Below are 7,429 nucleotides of genomic sequence, written 5' to 3' on the forward strand. Positions count from 1 at the left end.
ACCAACCAAATTATTATGACACTGGAAAAGCACTCATAAAAGAGCAGTAAAAGTCACCAAGGGCCCAGAGAGATGTTCCTGTGGGGAAAGTTTTGTGGCAAGCAGATAAATAAATGGGGACATGGAAAGAATACAAAATCATTTTCTCATAACACAAGAACAAATACACTCTGTGAAATTTTAAAGGTTGAATAGTCAAAATCAATGAAATAAATGTTTCTTTTACACTGTCTGAGCAAACTCCAGAAATTCACAGTTACTTTACTGAAGCTAAAAGCTTAACAAGATCCCAAATTTGACATTTATTTAGATAACAGATGAACTTTGCACAAAGTAAGAGATAGTGGTTATAGAGAATATATGTTTCAAAGGTCAGATGTATAACAATGTACAACAATAATAATCTTGAAATTATTGAAATTAGAAAGTTTTTGTTCTTGGCTTTGACAGCAAGGAGGAAGAAATCCTAGTGCTGAAAATCCATCTGGCTGGATTTACAAAGAGAATCAGGAAAAATATCAGAGGGAAAATAGGCAGATGTTCTGAAAATCCAGATGGGAGCCTTGGAAAAAGAGGAAAGAATAGAAGGAACTTTGGCATCTTGAAAAGTGAGTGGGCATAGAGGAACTAAGGAGAAGAAAATTTGTTTTCTTGACAGCTGGCCACATATTTCAGTTCTGGGCCACAGTGCATTTGTGGTAAAGTTAAATGTTTTTACCTTTTTTCCTTATATCCCTAAAGCAGTTGGAGTTAAGAGCCTTTAGCACCCCCCTGAGAGAGCACACACAACTCTCCTGAGTCAGCCAGGTGTGTGACCAGGGCCTTCAGCTGTTCCTGGGGCTGCACCCGAAGTACAGATAATATTCATCAATAAATCTTGTTATTTTGCTGCATTTACTAAAATACTGGGACATCCCCTGCTTTTAAAGAGAAGCAGTCAGTGTGTTTGGATAGAGGCTGCCCTGTGAGATGAAATTCTGGGTTGTGGGACATCACTTCTTTTACTGGAGTCAGGATTTCTCACTGTAGTCCTTTCTCATGGGGCAGAATATATTTCAAGGAAATCTTCAAACACCCAGCTGCTTTATTTGAAATAGCAGCACCATCTAGAGGACTAATAATTCTTGTTTCTTTGGTTAAAATTACTCAGCACAAATGTAATTTTTATTTTCACACAGTTTGTAGGGTATAACCAGAGAAAACTGACAAAGGATTTGAAAGAATTGCATGAAAAAAGTCAGAATTTGAACTGGAAATAATCAGAACTTAATATTTGTGGTGGACAAGGAAGGCACAGATGTTTAAAGTAAGTGTATTCAGTTTCATATCTCTAAACCCTTGGTAGCAGTCTCTAGATGCCACTCAAGCCTTCATTATGCTCCACTCTGAACATGGCAAAGACAACCCACATGTAAAACAAGCACAGCTGAGTAGGCCAGACAAGCTGAGACAGTGAAATAATTTATTTAAACTACTAAGAATAAGCATAGAAAGGAGCTGACCAGAAAAACACGGTTGGTTGTCTCCATGCTTTGTGTGCCATGGCAAAATTATGCTTGGAGGGACACCAGGATTATGATATAGCTGGAAAGCATTCATTAAATTTCTGTTTTCCCTGGGAGAAATCCATTTTTCATAATTATCAGCCTGGGTAGAGACAATGCATTGCCTAAAATCCCCCCTGATTTACATCAAGAGCCTGTGCAGAAGGGTTGATCAGTGCCTGGGTAACCTGAACACATCCTACACCTCTGCCTTCCTGTCCCTTCCTGCACCAAAAAGATCACAAAGACTGCAAAGGACTTCTTAAAACCAGAAATGCTGAAATTCAGGCTGAAAACATACATCAGAATGTTGCTGTGGTTAAGAATGTAAATGCCCTGTATTTGTGGGATAGGGTGGTGCTGGTGGGGTTTTTGGTTGCATTTCTAAAATCCCTTAATGTTCTCTGGGAAGCAAACAAAATTATCCCCCTTTTCTGGAGGGAGTTATTACCAGCCTCTCAGAATTTCCAGTTAAATCATCACTTCAGGTCCTGCAATGGGCACAGATTTATTTCTCACAGATGGGGAGGTTCAGCTTGGCAGTGACTCCAGGAATTGTTTGTCCTTTAGGAATGGCTCTGCCAGGACCAGCACCTTTCTGTTCCTACTGCTGACACCTGCACTGAGCATGGCCTTGCAATAAATGATCTTTATTTGGGTTGTTTTGTGGAGGTTCTGCTCACCTTGACATAATTTGCAGGTCTTGAAAAAGTCTTTTAGTTGAAATTTGTGTAATTATTTCACACTGAACAGGGTTAGAAGCAGCACATGGCTCCTGTGCTGTTCTTTGAGGCTTGCAGGTGATAAAAATCTGTCTTCTCAGGGTTATTAATTACATTAATTTGTGCCTACACCTAATAGGGGATAATCAGGTTGGACAACTGTATATAATATATTTATATATAACCCCCAGCTCCCAATAACCACAGTGGAACTGGAGCAAGAGAAACGGAGGGTGTTGATGTGTTCACCTCCCGTCAGAGGGTGCCAGCTGTAATTAGCAATGACTGCAGATGTGTGTGGGATGGAGATAGCAGGAAGGGGTGAGCTGGGCTGAGCCTCCCTGGGAGGTGAAAAGGGATCCATGAACACGAGGAAAAACAAAAACACAATCTCAGTATTGACAGCATTTCCATACCTGAGATGCAAGTGGTTGAGTCAGCCATGGAGACTGAGCTGCTGTGCCTTTCAGACTCCAGCTCCTGAATTATTGAGAAAAACTCACACTGGAAACTTCAGAGCCACACATCCTGTTGTTCATGTGCCCTCTGCCACAGCTGCCCTGCGGTCTGAGTAGCCCCTGTCCTAATTAAAAACGAATGTTAATCCCATCTGAGGCAGATTTTAGTGGGGTTTGTGGCAGAGCAGGGCTCACAAGAGGGTCCCCACACCACGTGTGGGGCTGCTGCTGTTCCCCTGCCCTGGGACAGCCCCTCTCCCTCTGATGCCACTGTGCTGTTTTGCTGCCTCTGCTCAAATTAATGCACACAATCAGATTTATTTGCCAAACTGCAGCTCATTCTGTCACTCTTGTGGTCTGGATATCTGACTCAAGGATCTTTGCTGGAGGCCTCTAAACTCCAATACTCAATACTCAAACCCCTACAAGGTGTGCCCAGCCAGTGCTGCTGTGCCACAAAACATTGGGCATCCTGCCAGCCACACAGCTTTAAGGGATAAAGCCAGTGCACTCAGCTTCTGAGGCTTGAAGTTTTCACAATCCCATCAACAGGGATTTATTTTACAGTGGTTTTGTTCAAAGTGTTATGGTAAATCTTCCAAACTTGACAAAATTCCATCAAAAAATCTCAGGCAGTGTCTTAGGTATTTGAGACCAGCTTGCAGGCCTTAGAGAGAACTCTCCTGCAGTGAAAAATGCTTCTTACAAGTCTCCATGTCTGCTCCATTGGGCACAGGCGTGGATTTACCAGGCCTGGGGAGGAAGAGGATTTAATTGATGCTGCCAGACGCAGCACAGACACCCTGGGTCTTCTTGGTGTGGTTCCAGGGCTCTGGAGTGCTTCCCATCACCCACACCATGCAGGATGGGATTACTTTTCACTCTGCAGAAAATATGGACCCAGTTTCTCCTACAGCAGATATTGCTCTTCAAAATATGTAGTGGGGAGCACTTATTTCTCTGGGAAGGAGGGGAAATCAGCCAGCTGAGCTCTCTGGACTTCTCTCCCCCTGCTGTGCTGGTGATGCTGTGGCTCTGTCTCCATCAGTAACATCCCTGTTTCCGTGTACAGGGCATGAGTGGGCAGGAGGAGATGCCAACATCCACAAGATCATCGAGGTTTTTCATGCTCCATCACCACCCAGAGCTGTGTTCCTCAATCATTGCTATAATCAGCCTCTAAAATCAACATTTTAGTCACCTGGATGTTGGTATGAAAGGTGGAATTGCTGTGTCAGGCAGCAGGAGCAGCTCCCAATGACAGGAACTGGAGGAAGTGTCTGACTCAGTGGGCCAGAAAGAGCAGTTTCCAGTCATGGCAACAAGTCCAAGTCACTTCTTTCCAAGCTGACAGAGGAGGTTTAACCCAGGCAGTTCCTCTTTTTCCAGAGGGGAATGTGGATAAGGAACCACCCAGGGAAAAGGGAGCCTCAGTTCCTGTTAGTCAAAGGGGGAAAACCTGGGGTGTTTGATGGACAAAGAGAAGCACACAAGGAACACAACACCCCTCATTACCAGGTACTGGAGTTTAGGGCTGGAAAAAGGTAAAGTTTTCTCTAGAGGATGATTTGCAAGGACAGATAGAAACAGCTGCTTCTGAAATATGCACTGAATAACTGAAAACTGAGAGAGGAGGTGATTTGCATAATAAATGAGGGTTTAATTAGAATGATGGGTTGAAACTGAGGCAGGGAAAATGTATCCTGAAAAGATGCTGGGGCACATATGACACATGTCCACCCAAAGAATTCCCTTTGGAATCACTGGAAGTTTCAAACAGCAGCCCATGGATGCAGATTTATCCAGTGCCCTCCTGACTGCAGCAGAGAGGGAGCTGCAGGGTTTAGAGCTCTTGTTTTGGGGATCCAAAGCATCTGAGGGTTTCTTTCAGCTGGTAGATGTTCACCTTCAATTCTGCTTCATTTATTTGCCAGAAGGAACTCGACAAAAAGTGGAAGGGGCCTGCAGGGACTTGAGTTTGTTATAGCTCCTGAGCATTTCATATACTGCTGGATCTGGGTGAATTTTTGTTCCCCTCATGTTTTTTACAGGTCTAAACAGATCTTTGGAGGGGGAATGGAAATAAGCCATTCCCCAGATTTAGATGGATGAGACAGATAAAAAAATGTCTCCATTCTAAAAAGGGAGGTTTTTAAAAATCAGATGACTGAACCATTAGTTCAACATGAATTTCTTAAGGCATGAAAGTTCCTCCCCAGTTTTGGTGCTCACCCTCCAAAAACCACTTGAGTCAAGCAGTGGCAGCACAGACTTGAGCAAGAAAAAAAAAAGCATTTAGGTGGGGCCATGCTTTCCTCACTGTGCATTCCTTGAGGCATTTTCGTGTTGCCTCATTCCCCAGCGCTGCTCAGCGTCACCAGAAACTCTGGGCTGCAGCTGAAGATGCCCAAACTCCTGGACAGGGAGGGCTGGCAAAGGACTCTGAAGGTTTGGGCTGTTACTTTTTGCCTCAGGAGTGGCAGGGGACACTGAGAACAGCACAAATGCAGGAAAACACTCTGGAAAAAAGTAACAAACTCATTCTTCCCATTGCTTCTCATTATCTCATGCTGAGGCAGCCCTGACACTTTGCCAAGAGAAGGGATAACTGTGTCCCGGAGTCAAATATTGATGCCACTTCCATAAAGTGAATTTTTACTGCACTTATTTCAAGTTAGTCATTACTGAGCCCATCCCTGCATGGGGAATTGGTCACAGATTTGGGAATTAGGGAGATGCAGGTGGAACTGAGCACTTTGGCAGATGGGGAGAGGGTTTAATAAGGGAGGAGAGGAGGCAGCTTTGGCTTTTTAGGTTGGGGGGAGTGGGTAGAAGCTGAGATGTAGGATCAGGCTTTGCTCATCTGTTCCTTTAATGTGAGCCCTGGCTAAGATTCAGCAGGGCACTGCTCAAATGCAGAATAATAATGTTATTTTTCCCTGCTGTAGAAAGAAAGAAAGTATCAGGGACAGACAGGAATATCATGAGGGGAGCTGCTCACTGTGCTGAGCAGGACTCTCAGGGCAGCAGCTGGAATTGGGTCTAGGAAATGTAGTTTGGAAGAATAGGAAGTAATTAAGAGAACAATTTTTTTTTCCCGAGAAAAAGTTTAAACTGCACAGGGAATTTATCTGTGATGGAGGCTCCAGCAACCCTTCTCCACCCCCTTGAGCAGGGGACTGTTCCCTCCTGGCAGGGATCTTTGGGAAGCAGCTCTCCAGGCATGGATGCAAAAATGCATCACAGCATTGCTAAAGAGGATGAGTTGTCCCTGCAGCCCAGACTGCACCAACTGGTGAGTGATATCCCAGTGTTTTCCTGGAATGACTTCCCACAAGGCTGTCTCCTGGTAGGTGAGAGTCACACTCTTGCAGGCTAATTCATTTTCCTGCTGTTCAGCTGCATAAATCAGCCTCTTATCTCGCAATTTATGAACATAATGTACAAATATTTGCAAGTGCTACTCAGTTGTCTGGAGAGGTGTGAAAAGCTCTTTGTGTAGCAGCACAGAGAGGTGATCCCAGGACAAGTTTAACTCTGAGGGGAGGGGTGAGGAGATCACAGTGAAAAATCATGGAAGACTCAGGGGAAGTGGGCTGCTACTGGTATGCTCAGTGTTTTAATTCTCATATTTTGGATTATTTTTAAGGAGCTTGGGGAATGGAATGGTGACAGTCAGTAATTTACAATTATTCTTGATGTTACCCAAGGTCAAAAATGCTTTTAGGTAGTGGCTTTTCCCCTTAGTGACTCTGTTGGGGTACTGAAAACCACAGAATTAAAGATAAAAATCTGAATAACTTCTAATGTGAGTTGGCCTGGGATAGTGTCCTGTATCAGCAGAAGAGCAAATGCAGCTCTGACTTGCTGATGTCAGATGGAAAATCTCCAAATGCTCATTCCCTCCCATCTGGGGTTTCCTTCATCTTGTTCATTTTGGTTTCTACTGAGTCTAACACTTGCTAGGAAAACAAAATAATGCCACATAGGGCTTCTGCTGCTTATTTGTGCTGCACAGACAGCCCAAAGCTGAAAATTTCAAGTAATTTTTAATAGGGGATGCATGTTATTAATGTTCTTGACCCTTCTGGCATCTCTTCAGTAGCTGAAGCACCTGGTGACTGCTGTAAAACTCTATTAAATGGTCATGGTCATGACAGAGCCTCTTGCAAAACCCTCCATGGCTCCTGAAAAATGCTGCCCTTGTCAGAAACATCAGGGTGGAGCAAGGAACAAAAAGGCTGAGCAGGTTAATGATTAAAACTGGAAGAAAATGTTTGCACAGATGTGACTGACTGTAGCCCTGCCTCTCGAGGCTGTCCTCACAACAGCCCAGCTCAGGCTCACAGCACCCCAAAATTCTGTTTTCAGGGAGATCAGCCAGAAACAGGCAGGGCTCCTGCTCCCCAAACCTGAGAGCTGCAGGGGAAAGGCCACCCCAGGGTCCAGGGGGTCAAGGCTGCCCTGACACAGCAGGCAGGAGGGAGTGGAACTGCAGAGTGTGAGCTGCTCACAGCTCCTGCAGTCCCTGCACCTTTCCCTGGGCAGGCTGGGAGCAGGGCTCTGCCTCTCTTGCTGCAGCTTGTCCCAGTTTTTCCTCTCTGGATAACTGCCACGACATTATAAATAGACCCTGCTGCTAGGTCCTGTGTTCTGCTAAACCACACAGATCTGGGTGCTTGCAGATATAGCTGCTTTCCAAGTT

This window comes from Prinia subflava, chromosome 8 (genome assembly GCF_021018805.1).
Source record: "Prinia subflava isolate CZ2003 ecotype Zambia chromosome 8, Cam_Psub_1.2, whole genome shotgun sequence".
NCBI lineage: Eukaryota > Metazoa > Chordata > Aves > Passeriformes > Cisticolidae > Prinia > Prinia subflava.